The sequence below is a fragment of the Benincasa hispida genome, chromosome 7, assembly GCF_027475165.1.
Source record: "Benincasa hispida cultivar pf3 chromosome 7, pf3_genome.v1.1, whole genome shotgun sequence".
Classification (NCBI taxonomy): Eukaryota; Viridiplantae; Streptophyta; class Magnoliopsida; order Cucurbitales; family Cucurbitaceae; genus Benincasa; species Benincasa hispida.
The window spans coordinates 39,718,319-39,735,474 of record NC_143484.1 but is presented as its reverse complement, the minus strand read 5'-3'; positions in this window follow the sequence as shown (position 1 = coordinate 39,735,474).

The following is a 17,156-nucleotide window of genomic DNA, read 5'->3' as shown; positions in this document are numbered from 1 at the left end:
AGAATATAAGGATGAAGTTGAGAATGAATTAGGTAAAACAATAAAGACACTTCGTTCAGATCGAGGTGGAGAGTATATGGACATACGATTCCAAGACTACTTGATAGAAAACGGTATCCAGTCACAACTCTCTGCACCTAGTACGCCTCAGCAGAACGGTGTATCAGAAATAAGAAACCGAACCTTATTAGATATGGTTCGCTCTATGATGAGCTATGCTCAATTGCCTGATTCCTTTTGAGGATATCCACTTTAATCTATTGTCAATATTTTGAACAACATTCCCTCTAAAAGTGTTTCGGAAACACCTTATGAGCTATGGAAAGGGTGTAAAAGTGGTTTACACCACTTTAGAATTTGGGGTTGCCTAGCACATGTGTTGGTACAAAATCCCAAGAAATTGGAACATCGTTCAAAGTTATGCCTATTTGTAGGTTATCCAAAGGAAACAAAGGGTGGTATGTTTTATCATCCTCAAGAAAACAAGGTATTTGTATCAACAAATGCCACATTTCTAGAGAAAGATCACATTAGAAATCATCAACCAAGCAGTAAAATAGTGTTGAAAGAAATTTCAAAAGACTCTACAGATAGAGCTAGTTCATCTACTAAAGTAGTAGATAAAACTAGTACATTTGGTCAGTCACATCCTTCTCAAGAGTTGAGAATGCCTCGACATAGTGGAAGGGTTGTTCATCAGCCCGACCATTACTTGGGTTTAACAGAAACACAAGTCGTCATACCTGATGACGGCATAGAGGATCCATCGACTTATAAACAGGCGATGAAAGATGTGGACCGTGATCAATGGGTCAAAGACATGGACTTCGAAATGGAGTCTATGTACTTCAATTCTGTCTGGAAACTTGTAGATCAACCAAATGATGTAAAACCAATTGGTTGTAAGTGAATCTACAAGAGAAAATGAGACCAAGCCGGTAAAGTACAGACTTTTAGGGCTCGACTTGTGGCAAAGGGTTATATCCAGAGAGAGGGAGTGGACTATGAAGAAACTTTCTCTCCCGTTGCCATGTTAAAGTCGATAAGAATACTTTTATCCATTGCCACTTTTTATGACTATGAAATTTGGTTGATGGATGTCAAGATAGCCTTTCTAAACGACGATCTTGAAGAGAGTATCTATATGGCTTAACCAGAGGGGTTTATTGCATAGGGTCAAGAACAAAAGGTTTGTAAACTTAAAAAATCCATTTATGGGTTGAAACAAGCTTCTAAATCCTGGAATATAAGGTTTGATACTGCGATAAAATCTTATGGCTTTGAACAAAATGTTGACGAGCCTTATGTTTACAAGAAGATCTTCAATTCTACTGTAGCGTTCTTAGTTTTATATGTCGATGATATTCTATTCATTAGGAATGATGTAGGATATCTTACTGACGACAAACAGTGGCTAGATACACAATTCCAAATGAAAGATTTAGGAAATGCGCAGTATATTCTTGGGATCCAAATTGTTCGGAATCGCAAGAATAGGACACTAGCCATGCCTCAAGCATCTTATATTGACAAAATGTTGTCTAGATATAAAATGCAGAATTCCAAAAAGGGTTTGTTGCCTTTCAAACATGGAATTCATCTATCAAAAGGACAATGTCCTAAGGCACCTCAAGAAGTTGAGGATATGGGAAATATTCCCTATGCCTGCGCAGTTGGAAGCCTGATGTATGCAATGTTATGTACTAGACCTAACATATGCTACTCAGTAGGGATCGTCAGTAGATATCAGTCTAATCCTGGACATGATCATTGGACTGTCGTTAAGAACATCTTAAAGTGTCTTAGGAGAACTAGGGACTACATGCTCGTGTATAGTGCTAAGGATCTGATCCTTACTAGATACACTGACTCTGATTTTCAAACTGATAAAGATGCTAGAAAGTCTACATCTGGATCAGTGTTCGCTCTTAACGGAGGAGCAGTAGTATGGAGAAGCGTAAAATAGACCTGTATAGCTGACTCCACAATGAAAGCTGAATACGTAACTGCTTGCGAAGCAGCAAAAGAAGCAGTATGGCTGAGGAAATTCTTGACAGATTTGGAAGTTGTTCCAAATATGCATCTACCCATCACCTTGTATTGTGACAACAATGGTACAGTTGCAAATTCAAAAGAACCTCAAAGTCATAAACGGGGAAAGCACATCGAATGCAAGTACCACCTTATCCGGGAAATCGTACATCGTGGTGACATTGTAGTGACCCAGATACCTTCTAAGATAAACATTGTTGATCCTTTTACAAAAACCCTTACGGCTAAAAGTTTTTAGGGTCACCTACAGAGTTTAGGTCTACCGTGTTTCTAAACTAGGACAAGTGGGAGATTATGTTGGGCGTAAATGCCCTAGTTTATTGTATTCATATGTTTATTGTACTCATATGTAATATTAATTTCTCACAGTTAAATTCAACATCGTTTGATCCTACGAGGAGTTTTAGTCCAAGTGGAAGTTTGTTGGATTTTATGTCCTAAAAGTCGTAGTTTGTAATATCATATTCTTGTTCAATAAAGCTATTATTGAAAATCTTTAGTAAATTTAAATTCTATATTCATAAATCCAATAAACTTAGGTTCCGAGGCTATTAAGTTTAGTTTGAAATTTATGTAGTGATATAAATGTGGATCAAGTTCAGATAGATATAGCCAAAATGGTCTATAGTATATGAATAAGGTTAGGCGCCTTATTCTGGGGACATTATGGATGCAGCCCATTTTTGTAGTTAGTACAAACGATGTGATCCTAAACCGTTCATGTGGAGACACGAAAATGGGAGCATCCTATGTAAAGAGTTTACATAAGACTAAACCATGAAATAGTCATTTTTTACGTTCTAAATGTCGTTAATGTATAAAACTGACTATTTCGTTAATTAATGACCTAGGTAACTTAATCTTAATCCTAAGCTAACTATGAACTCCTGTTCACTCGGAATTATCCTTAGATCTGCATAGGGGACGACAGCTCATTACTGTTGGCCTAACAAGTCTCCCATTTCCGGGGTAAAATCAAGTGGATAGCTGGGAACATAGGGTGAAAGACGGAATTCACTCCTACCCGTTATAGGAATAGTAGATAGGTTGTTCCCTTTAGTACTGAATCCAGGTCTTGAACAAGGGGCCCCACCCTCTCGTTGGCCCGAGAGAGGTTCAGTTTATAGGTTGGACCTTAAACCAATTGTTCATTAGAGGATCAGTGGAACTTAAGGAATAAGATGTAGTCTTGGGGGTAAAACGGTTTTTATGACCCAGTTGAGATTACGAACAACCTGTGAAGGATTAGCTTACTAATCATGGTTATATCATATAGACACAAATATATCTATAGTGAGGGGAGTGCAACTACGAGACTATAGTGGAATGACCCGTGAGTTAATGAATGTTGATTAGCTCCATCTAACGAGTTTAGCCACCTAATCTCAAATTGTTGGAGCCCATGATCTATAGGTCCATTAGGTTCCCCTACTAGCTCATATGGAATAAACTCAGAACAGTATGATAGAATAATTCGAATTGTTCGAATTAGGTGAAGAGAGAGAAATCGACAAGTATATGTGATATAATGGTCGGTTTTTTAGTTTAGAAATACAGCTTTAATATGTGATTTAAATATCAAGAATATGAATACGTTCATATTCGGAAGCTCGGAAATAATGGAAATGCTCAAATATGTAAAAAGTCAAAGAATTGACTTTTGACTTTGAAAAGTCAAACTCTGATCGACCTTATATTCAAATGTGATTTGAATTTCGAGAAAATGAATACGGATTCATGCTCGGGTGGTCAAAATTAGTCAACACAAAAAAAATCATAAAAAGTCAAAATGTTGACTTTTCGGTCAAAATTTGACTTTGACAAAATGACCATTTTTCCCTTTGACTAAAGTTAGTGAGAAAATCCAAACTTTTGTTGGATAATTTCACTAACAAGATAGTGGGCTAGGTGTTGGGTTTTTATGAAGTTATTTCATGCAATTTTGCATGGCCTTTTTCTATAAATATGGGTTTGTCATTTTGGATTAAAAACTTTTGGAAATTTTGCAAAATTAGTTTTTAAAAATTGGGCTGAAAAAATCCAAACCTAACCCAATTTTCACTCTACTATATCCATCTCTTTTTCTCTCTCTCCGGTTCTTCATCCATCGGGACCCACAACCCGATTCTGAGTCCAGAGGATAGTAGGCCAGCTCTATTGGTTGTCCGGTTCGTGTTCGAGTAAAGATAGACGAGTTTCAGGAGCTTCAAAGGTAATTTTTCTAAAAAACCCTAATTAACTAATTTAGGGTTGTATGTTTAATTTATGCGATTAGAGTAAAATTGATCCTCAATTCCACTTTGCATACATACTTTTCCATCACTCACATCCCTAAGAGTTCACGAGAGATCCATGCTCGGCTTCGTGTCACCCTGGGCGCGACCTTCTTTTGGAAAGTATTTGCATGGGTCAATACCAAGATGAATAGGGAAATCATTCATAGTAAGAGGGAGAAAGACACCTGTCAACATATCCTATGGTCTCCTCCATTAGGTTGCACCGTGAGATTCTAATGGTCCACTTGCGTGTCGTCCTGGAGCAACCATCCTTTCGGAAGGCCTGATCATTGTAAGAGTATATCAGTATGCAATGGAAGCAACAAGGACAATAAGCACTCTAATTCATTAGTCTTGGCAGTAACTAAAGCATGCTCATCTGACATAAGAGGGTTTGAAGCCATACATTTGTAGAACTCCTTTAGATCTTGATTCTCAGCTATGATCTTCTCCGAAACTTATTGTGAACTACCTCAAGATCTTCCCCACTATACTCTTGGAGCTTTAGAATGAGTTGTGGGACTCAAAAATAACTTGAAAAAAAGGAAACTTGGAGAGAAGCTCGCTGCTACAACCCACTTGAAGAACAATTTCTTCAGCCCAAATTTTCTGTAAAAACTCTTTGAATGCATGCCTCAATTCCGCTCCAATCTTCTTTATTTATTGCAGGCTATCATGCAAAGAAGATGGTTGCATGAGATGCAACTCATGCTTGCAATTATTGAAACCTAACTTAGTGGGTTTGGTATGAGCAAGTTGAAAATGATAATGGGAAAAACCAAATTTCCATTTTGTGTCATTTTTCCAATTTTTCAAACCAAATAATTTCAAAAAATCAATTTGATTTTAAAATTGAAAATATTATTAATTTTGTAAAATTAATTTCATAAATTTTCTAATAAAATTAATAAATAATTCATTTAAATAATTCATTTAATTCTAATTAATTTAATATAAATTATTAAATTAATTTTACACAAACCCACCTTCATATATTTAAATCATATTTAAATATAAATTCTCTTATTCCGTTTAATTCTAATTTGAACTTTTCAAATTAACTTATCATGCTACTCTAAAACTAATCCATTTACGAGCTAGTAGGGGGATCTCGTGAACCTACAGACCATGGGCTCAACCGATCCGAGATTAATTGGTTAAACTCATTGTACCGAACTAACCCTCATTCGTTAACTAATGGGTCACTCCACTAAAGCCCATAGTTAAACTACCCTCACTGTAAATATATTATGTCCACTTGATATAACCAGGATCAGCAAGTCAATCCTTCATAGGTTGTTCGTAATCACAGCTGGGTCAAGTTCACCTTTTTACCCCTGTGAATACATCTCGTTCTTTAAGTTCCCACTGACCCTTTAATGAACAATTTGATTCATAATACTTATGAATAAAGTCCTTTCTCTATTATGAGAAGGCGGGGCCTCGATTGTTCAAGACCTTAAATCAATACTTAAGAGAACCTATCTGCTAACCCTAAATCGGGTAGGAGCGAATTCCATCTTGTAAGGCTATGTCCCTAGCTACTCATCTGGTCTTATCCCTAAAATGGAAGATTTATTGAGCAGTGCTGTTGGACTACTTTCACCCATGCAGATCAAAGGATAATCCCGAATAAACAAGAGTTCATAGCTAGCTCAGGATTAAGATTGAGTTAACTTAGGTTACTTAAAATGAAATAGTCAGTTTTAACAATAAACGGTTCTTATAAAGAAAAGTGACTATTTTGTGGTCCAGTCTATTTGCAAACTCATTGCATAAGATGTCCTCACTCACATGTCTCTACATAAATGATCTGTGGATCAAATCATTCGTATTACCTACAAAATGGGCCGCATCCAATAGTGTTACCAAGATGAGATACCCAATGTCATCCATATACTTATTAGACCATATAGGCTGTATACTATTAACTTGATCCTGTTTATGTCACCACATAAAGTTAAAGTATTCACACTATAGCCATGAATATGTTTATTAGATTTTCATAATAGAATGCAAAATCAACAACTTTATTGAATAAGTTACTCAATAATATTTTATTGATAAATAGAATGTTTAACACGAACTATGATTCTAGGACATTCCCAACAATCATAGGATTTGGGACAACGCAAACTCCAGTAATGGATAGGGTTACTTAGGTTATTCTTCAACAGTTGTCTTTCCTTATGGTAGCTTGTTGAAGCATACCTCTAGGATCCAAATATGGGAAGGTCACACTTAAAGGATGAATTAAGCTAGTTAATAAATCCTTAACTGAAAAATGGTAGCTAAGAAGTATAGTTATAAGAGTTATTCTTAAATTAGTACTTAGTTGAGATTGTCTCAATTTAGGGGAGGGGTAGCTCATCACCCTTCGATGACCATTGCTCTAAACCTCTAAAGCATTGTTATAAAAATTAAATCAATAGTTTAATTAAGGTTCTGTGATTATTTATTTTTGTTGAATTGATTGGATACTTGTTTTTTCTTTTATGTAATGGGTTAAGACAAATATAACTAATACAATCAATTGTTTGTTATTCGTTTCAACATATCTTCCATAATAATTTCTTTGCTTAAGAACGAAAAGCAAATCGGAGAAAATTATGTGACGTGAAAATCTAACTTGAATACGATTCTAGTTATAGATGATCTATGATACGTCTTAATAGAAAAATGTCCTCCAATCCCCGCTCATAATGCATCCCAGAAATAATGGATGTTGATGACCATTGGACGAATGACAAGGCCCAAGTCTATATCTTTGTAAGTTTGTTTGATTTTCTTACAAAGAAACATGAGGCCATGATCATTACATGTCAGATCATCGAGTCCCTCCAGGAGATGTTTAGACAACTATTCTCTCAGATCCGGCACGAGGCCCTCAAGTACATTTATAATGCATACATGAAGGAAGATCAATCAGTTAGAAAACATGTTTTTGATGTGATGGTCCACTTTAATATCATTTAGATGAATGGCGCAAACATCGACGAGCAGAGTCAGGTGTCCTTTATTTTGGAATCTCTTCCATAAGAGTTTTCTCCAATTCTATAGCAATGTGGTTATGAATAAAATATAGTACACCGTGACCACCCTCCTGAATGAGTTACAAACTTATCAATCTCTTATGAAATGTAAGGGACCGATAGAAGAAGAGGAAAATGTTACCCATTCCAAGAAGTTCTACAAAGGTTCATCATCTCAAACTAAGTTTGTTCACTCATCTTCTGGTTCTAAGAAGATCTAGAAAAAGAAAAGAGGGATAGGGAAAGCTCCTACTACTGGAAAAGGCAAGGCCAAGGCCAAGGTGGCCTATAAAGGCAAGTGTTTCCACTACAATGTGGATGGTCATTAGAAAAACAATTGCCCTGAGTACCTCATCGAGAAGAAGAAATAGAAGGAACGTAAATATGATTTACTGGTTCTTTAAAACATATAAGTTGTTTTCTAGTTTAGCTGAACAAATAGTTACACAATTTTTCATAATGAATGCTTCATTGAATGAAAAAGAAATGGAATATGATTGTTCAATTAGACAAGATATAGATATAAGGTTCCTTTTAATTTTGGGAACTAAATACAAATTATCCAAAATTAAGTATTTATTCCTAAAAAATAACTTAGCAGCTTCTGCTGCACGACCTGAAATGGCGTCTCCCGTTCCAACCTTGAACAAACATGATTAGTGGTTTCCGAATCAAATATCCAGACATTATGGTCATTTCCCATTAAACAGGTTTTCAGAACTAGTAAATCATATTTAATTCCTTCTATTTCTTCTTCTCAGTGAGGTACATGAGACAATTGCATTTTCAGTGACCATCTACATTGTAGCGGAAGCACTTGCCCTTATCAGCCACCTTGGCCTTGGCCTTGCCTTTGCCTTTTCCAATAGTAGGAGCTTTCTCCTTCTCTCATTTCATTTTCTGGATCTTCTTAGAACCAGAAGATAAGTGAGCTGACTTAGTTCTCGAAGATGAAACCTTGAGGAACTTTTTGAAATGGACAACAATTGTCTCTCCTTTTATTGGTCCTTTACCTTTCATAAGGGACTGATAAGTCTGTAACTCATTCAGGAGGGTAGTTATGGTGTACTATATTTTATTCATAATTGCATTGATGCAGAATTGAAGAAAACTCTTCAAAAGAGATTCTAAAATACAGGACACCTGACTCTGCTCGTCGATGACCGCTTCAGTCATTTCGACGACATTGAACTAGACCATTAGGTCGATAACATGTTCTCTCACTGTTTGGCCTTCCTTCATGCGTGCATTGTAAATGTACTTGAGAGCCTCGTGCCGGATCTGAATGGATGGTTGTCCAAAATCTCCTGGAAAGGCCCCATGATCTGACATGCAGACATTAAGGACTCATGCTTCTTGGTAAGAACATCAGACATACTTGCCAAGATGTAGACTCTGGCCTTGTCATTGCCCTTCGTCTAACGGTCATAAGAATCCTTCAATGGTTAGGATGCATGACGAGAAGGGATTGAAGGACACTCTGAAAGACCCGTGAGGTCTACTGTGGAAGCAAGAATTATTCCCAATTTTCAAAATCACAGAATTAAAATTCAGAGAACATAAATTATGCATTATAAATCGAATTTTACAGTATGCTTTTTAAAACCAATAATTTTATAAACAGAATTTTAAAACATAAATTAAAACCAATCATTGCATGTTATGACGTATTTAGTAAAATTAGAACGATTATAAAATTACCTATAGTAGTGTCCTGCATCATGAAATTCTATTTCATTACTAAACTTATATAACAGTTATATAATAAAGTAATGAAATAATTAACAACATACATACATACATACATTCAACTATATATTATAACACTTACATTAGGCTACCTACTGCAGATGCATAAGGAATCCATTTCATCTCCTTAATTTCTTGAGGTGTCTTAGGACATTGTTCCTTAGACAGAATAATTTCATGCCTGAAAGGTAATAAACCTTTTTTGGAATTGGTCATCGAATACTTGATAAGCATTTCGTCAATGTATGATGCTTGAAACAAAGCTAGTGTTTTGTTCCTAAGATCCCTAATGATTTGGATCCCTAGAACAAACTGTCTTCACCCATCTTTCATTTGGATCTGAGCAGCTAACCATTTCTTAATATTAGTCAAAAAACCTACATCATTCCCAATGAGTAGGATATCATCCACATATAAAACCAAGAAAGCTATTGAATTATTGATGATCTTCTTGTAAACACAAGGTTCATCAACATTCTAATCAAAGCCAAGTGTCAAATCTTATATTCCAAGATAGCGATGCTTGTTTCAACCCATAAATAAATCGATTAAGTTTGCAAACCTTTTGCTCTTTACCTTGTTCAATGAGTCCTTCTGGTTGATTCATGTAAATGGTCTCAACAAGATTATCATTCAAAAAGGAAGTCGTGACATCCATCTATTATATTTCGTAGTCATAATATGTGACGATGGACAAGAGAATCCGGATTGATTTGAGCATAGCAACAGGTGAAAAAGTTTCTTCATAGTCCACTCCCTCAACCTGGGTATAACTCTTTGCCACTAATCTAGCCTTAAAGGTTTGCACCTTATCATCTACACCTCTTTTTCTCTTATAGATCCATTGTCAACCTATGAATTTTACCTCTACAGGTTGATCTATAATTGACCAGATATAATTGAAGAACATAGACTCCATTTCCTAATTCATGGCTCTAATCCATTCATCTTTGTCCGTATCATCCATTTCCTACTTGAAGGTCAATAGATCATCGACATCATCATATGGTATGACAACTTGGATTTCTGTTAAACCGAAATAACAAGCAAGTTGGGTTATAACCCTCCCACTACGTCGAGGCTCCCTAAACTCTTAAGAAGGATATGTGTTACTAGATGAAGCAACATCAACAAGTCTTGTTGAAGTGCTTGGATCCTCTATAACCCTTTGTGAAGATTCAATAGGTTCTTTGAAAAACTCATTTAATACAATTTTACTTCTTGGTTTATGCTCCCTAATGTGGTCTTCCTCCAAGAAAGTATCATTTTTTGATACAAATATTTTATTCTCTTTCAGATCATAAAAAAGACCACCTCTCGTTTCTTTTGAGTAGCCTTCAAGGAGGCACAAATTTGAAGATGGTTCCAATTTCTTTGCGTTAGTCACTAGCATATGGGCCAGACACCCAAAAATCTTGAGATGTCGTAAACTACTTTTATGATCTCTCCATAGCTCAAAAGGTGTTTCAGAAACATTTTTTGATGGAACCTAGTTTAGTAGATAGGTTGCAATCTCCACTACATAACCCCAAACGAGTTAGGTAGAGAGGCATAACTCATTAACGAACGAACCATGTCTAACAGGGTTCTGTTTCTCCTTTCAAATACACCATTATGTTGAGGTGTACTTGGTGCTAAGAGTTATAATGTGATTCCAAGTTCTATCAAATAGTTTTGGAATCTCATATCCATATACTCTCTAACTTCATCAAATTGAAGTGTTATGATCTTTTTACCTAATAAATTCTCAACATCAACCTTGTACTCCTTGAACTTTTCAAGTGTATCAAACTTGTGTTGCATTAGGTAAACATACTCTTATAGATGTACATTCTTGACCAATCTCTCAATCTTATTGATAATTATGTGACCCAGTCCTAGATGTCAAAGATGCACATTTTCTTTTGGAGAAACTTTAAGTCTTTTTTTTTTTTTTTTTTGGTTGCAGTGTTGAACATTTCAATGTTATGGAGCATTTTAGAAGTTATAGATGCTAACAGTCTTAGCATATATAAGTTGTATTCGTTTATTGCTGAATAAATGCTAATACCATTTTTTGAGACAAACACTTTATCGCAAATAAATGACATATTATAATTTGTTCCAATAAAATAGATAATGATATCAGATAATGATATCATATTCCTCTTGAAATGAGGAAGAAAATAAACATTGTCTAACAATATGAATTTGGAATCAAAAGACAACTTCAAGCTCCGAATTGCAATCGCTGAGACGACCTGCCTCGTTCCAACCTACAGAGTCATGTCTTTAGCCTCCAGCTACTGCCAGGAACTAGTTTCCTGTAATCAAGTACAAACAAGGTTAGTGACTTCTGAATCAAGTAATCAGGCGAAATCGTCATGTTCCACTAAACAAGTTTCTAGAACAAGTAAATCATCTTTACCTTCCTTTTCCTTCCTATTCTCGTCCAAGTACTATGGGGAGTTATATTTCCAGTGCCCATCTTGGTCGTAATGAAAACAGGTTCCCTTTGTAACCTTGACCTTTTTACCCTTTTGAATAGCAGTAAATGGGGTAGCTTTATTCTTCCCCTTACCACATTTCTTCTTCTTCCACTTATTAGAATCAGAGAAAGAAGGTGTGGATTTAGTCCTAGAGGTAGAATCCTTATGAAAATTTTTTGAGGAACTAGCAACATTTGTCTCCTCGTGTTATCCTTTGACTTTCATCAAGGACTTGTAAGTCTACAACTCATTGAGAAGGGTGATAAGATTGTATTCTATTTTGTTCATGACAACATTGCTGTAGAACTAAAGGTAACTCTTCAGAAGAGTTTCCAGAATAAAGCTTACCTGGTTGGACTCGTCTATGACAACCTCGTTCATCTTAGCCATGATAAAATGGACCATCATATTAAGGACATGCTCCCTACCAAACGATCCCTCATTCATTTGGGCATATAAGATATACTTAAGAGCATAATGCTTGAGATGTGTGGTCGGTTGCCTAAATATCCACGCAATAACTCCATGATCTCCTATGCATTGATCATGGGCTCATGGTTTTTGGCCAAGACTTCAATTAAGCTTGCCACAATATAGACTCTAGCTTTATCGTTGGCCTTAGTCCATCTGTCGTAGACTTCATGAATGTTTCTGAAGCAACGGGTCTAGGAACTGAAGGACATTCCTTCGTTAGGATGAATTTGAGGTCGTCGATGACCAAAATGGTGTTAATCGTATTGTTCCAAGTTGCATAGTTTTTGCCGATTAATTTATCGGCGCGAAGTAAAGAAATAATAGTGCTAGTCATGATTCAGAAGATGATGATTCAAAATAAATTATCCATATTAGATATGCAAGAAAAAACTCATTTAATTCAATCAATTTAGTAAAATTCTAAATGAACATTAAAACTATTTAATTTTTCAATAATACTTCAGTGATTTAGATGAAATGCCACATCGGGTTGTACAATTATTCCTTCACTAAATTGAGACATTCTCAATTAAATATTATATTAGAATAACTTTTATTCCTATAACATTTAATTACCATTGATATGGTTAAGAAATCATTAACTCTTTAATGTTTTCTCATAAGTGTAACCCTTTATTTTCAACCTTACAGCCTAGCCCCAATTACTCTGCCTTAAGGAAGAACATAATTGGTGCAATTGACTATAGCAATCTTATCGATTAATGGAGTACAAACAAGGTTAGTGACTTCTAGAATAGCGTGATAAGTTAATTTGAAATATTCAGATTAGAATTAAGGGAATTAGTAATTGTATGAGATATAATTACATGTTTAATTTGAGAATTAAATGCAATAGAAGAATTTATATATTTAAATATGATTTAAATATATAAAGATGGATAGGTGTTAAAATTAATTTAATATTTTATATTAAATTAATTAAGTTTTATTTAATAATTAATTAAAATTTTCATTTTAAAATCAAAATTTGATTTTATGATAAAATTGGAAAAGAGAAAAACACAAAATGGAAAAAGAAGTTTTTCCATTATCCATCTTTAAAGTAGCTCACACATAATGCATCTTCTTAGCCTTGTCTTCTCCAAACATGAGCTGCAACTCATGCAAGTCTCTCCTTTGCATGTTGATTTGCAATATAATGAAGAGATTGGAGTGAAAAATGGGGTGTAATCTATAGAGATTTTGAGAGAAAATTTGGTTTGAAGAAAGAGTTCTTCAGCTAGTTTTCTGCAATGAGCATTTCTCCTTCTTCCCTTGATTTAAGCTTGTTTTGAGTCCCACAACTCAATCTACAACACCAAGAGAATAGTGGGGAAGATCTTGAGGTGGTCTACAACAAGATTTGGAGAAGATAGCAGCTGGTGAAGGAGCTTTGAAGAAGTTCTACAAGAGGTATGTCTTGAAACTCACTTGTTTCTGCAAAAGCATGCTTTATATTTTGCCAAAATTAGTGAATTTGAGTGCTTAGATGATCCTTGTGCTTCCGTTGTAACTGATACAATCCTACAGAATGCTTATAGTGTGCCATGAGGCCGAGCATGGAAAACATATTGCAAACCAATGAAGGAGACCGTAAGATGTGTTGACACACGTCCTTCTCCCACTTACTATAAACATTCTCTCCATTCACCTTGATATTGATCCATGTAAATAACTTCCTAAGAGAAGGTGCACCCAAGGCTCCACAAAGTCAAGCATGAATCTCATGGTGTGAACTTTTATGGTGAACGTGGGTGGAAAAATTGACATATCAAATATATCTCTTTTTCCTCCCATTAATTGTGTTAGAACCTAGGGTTTATTAGTTCAGATAAATTGGACTAATAAATTTAACTAAGTCATAATCAACTTGCTCATTATAACATTTATAATGAATAGTGGGACAATATATAATTGGATTTATTAAACATTTTAATAAATCGAATTACTTATTGCATGCTTATAAAATATTTTTCTAATTCACCTTCCAAGTTAGTTCCCAGGTAAGGATTTCTGTTTCTGTCAACTTAAAAACCCCAGCCTAGATAAAACCGTCGATAGACAAAGCTCCCTTATAGACAATTATTTTATCAAATTAGTTTTTTATTAGTCAAATTAGTTTTTTATTAGTCAAATTAATCCTAACCTATTTATAATCTTATTAGAAAAATTCTAACATAGGTCTATATGAAATTAATCTTAAACCGTTTAAAATTAATTTAACCTATGTTTGCATACAACTCTAGATTATAGATTTTAATGTCCTAGTTCATTAACCATATAACTCTTATAAAGTAAGGAATTTTAAAACCTATAACATGCATACTAATGACATAAAAAAAATATAACAATTATATTGTCTAAGTAATCTCCTTTTTCATTAACAATAATATAACAATTATATTAAACGAGTAATGAACTATATATTAAGCATGCTTTTAATCATATATTAAAAGAAATAATATAACATTTATATTATATAAACATACATACTATATGATATACATCATGCATGTGCATACTTTAGGGAAAATCCAAACTTTAGATATAACATTTATATTTAAATATGAAACATGATTATGCTTAACCTATAGTGAGATTTTAAATCTATACAGCATACAATATAAAACATATAAATTGTATAATTTAAGCATACATCACATGCACTTTACACTATATAAAAGGCATTAATAGACTTATATTTGGCACAAAATTAATATAATTAAATTAATATAATTGAATTATAGTAATTTAATTATAAACAAATAAAATATTAAAAAAAACTAGAGGAAAAACGGCAGCTTGGACTCGAACCAATGACTTATAGCTCACGTGCACGTCAGCCTCAAACGGACAGAGCGTTGCGACACTATAGAAAAAGATGCTTTTTGTCTCCTGTCATTACATCGCAACGCTGCAGTCCATAAAGCTCAATTCTGCAGGTCAAATCTCCTCTATTTTCCAGTATTCTTTGCAGCAATAACAACCACGAACGACATGGACTTGAATTACATACTCGATTGCTTAAAATTAAATGCCCCAAAACATACGGGCCCTTACCATTGATCGAATCAACAAGTAAACGAATCTAAATGCCAAATATCAAAAACATCCATTATGCCAAAACCCATACGAATTATAGCATTCATCACATGAATTTAATACGTAAACTACCCACCAAAAATCAAAATTGATATCTCTAAACCAAAACAGATAAGTCATTGGCTCCGATACCAATTTAAGAGATTGAATCCCAAAGTAGAAGCGATCAAACGTACAATCTTTGAATTGGGATTGGGAAAATCAAAACTAATTTTTATATAAACAAAATTAGGCCAAGCATATTGATTTTTCAATCCAAAAAAACCAAAGATGAAGAATGTTACATTTGAAGAACCAATAAATCTTAACGCAATTCCCTCCAAGGTCATGATCAATGCTATTGTAAAAACCTAAGAATTGTTCCACCATTGTGAACATCACCAACAGAAGTCCTCGTTATTCTTAGGACATAAGGAAAAGAAGTTTGGGCTTCAAGAGAATTTCGGTAGTGGAAATTTTCTCTTGATTTTTGTGAGAATGTGAGAGTGAGTGTACAAATGCAAGGAGATTTTTGTTTCCCTATCTTGCATACTATGTTTTACGCAAAGAAGGAATAACAGAGGGAGGAAGAGGGAATTATGTTGACTCCCTCCCACGTTTGCTGAAATAACTCCCTTAATTGGGAGTTATTTATTTATTTATTAATATTATATTAATATAAAAATAATATTAAATAATATTAATATAATGTTTCTAATATGGTTTAATAACCATTAATAACCATATTACATGCAATTATAATCATATTATAATGCAAGCTCCTCTTTTAACCTATAGTTTTAATTTGAATCAAATTCATATTAAATATTAATCTATAGTATAAAACCTATTTAAAATATTTGATTCTTATTCAAATATTTTTCTTTCACATATTATATAGTTCTAATAATAAATAATGTATTAACATACATTATACGTTATTTTATATCATATTAATATAATTAATTACTTAAATTTCCATAAATAATTTGAAAAATTCAAATTATTCCAAAAATGATTATTCCTTGTTTATCCTTAGCAAGCTAACAAAGGGACCTATTGGATTGACATATTAGAAGCTCCAATGATATGAGATTAACCAATCTTTAATTGTATTAATCAACATTCATTAACTGTCAGTCACTTCACTAAAGACTAACAGTTGCACTATTCGTATTGTAGATATATTTCTGTGTCCATTGGATATAGCCAAACAACAGTAAGTTGACCCTTCATAAATTGCTTGTAACTATAGTTATGTTAAAATTACCCTTTTACTCCTATAGTTACATCTAACTCCTTAAATGTCACTGATTCCTCTAATGAACAAACAATTTATAGTCCAACTATAAAGTAAACCCTCTCGGGCCAATGAAAGGATGAGGCCACATTATTCAAGACCCAAAATCAACTATTAACGGAACAATTTATCTGCTAAGGAGTGAATTTCATCTTGTGTAGTTGTCACTACAAGAAAAACGGGAACTTCCAACGCCGTTTTAAGGCATCGGGAGTTAGGTCGTCGGAAGAGACGGTCTCTCCTGGCGAAGTAAAGGACCGTCGGAAGTTCCCCGGGGAACTCCCGATAGATCTCCCGACGTCCGTCGGGCGGCGTCGGGAGAGGGGTCTGGTTTAAACTAGACCCCTTCTTTTTCTTGTGCACATCCAAAATTTTTTCTCTCTAAAAAAATCCTAACCCCCCTCGATTTTTTAGCTCGTCGCCCAACTTCACACCGACCACCCCATTTTCCTTCTTCCCTTCACGCTCCCGCCACTCCCCCCTGTCGCCGCCCCTCTTCACGCCTACCCTTCCCCCTTCGCGCCGCCGTCTACCGTCCGCCGCCGCCTTCCCCCTTCATTGCTTGCAAATTTGTTGTTTATTTTCCAGCTTCATCAAGGTTTGTACACATCTATTTCATTTATTTTCTCTTATTTTGTATCTTAATTAAAGCCATTGTTTTTAATTTCTAGTATGTTGGTAATGTTGGTAATGTTTATTTTTAGCATGTTACTAATGTTGGTAA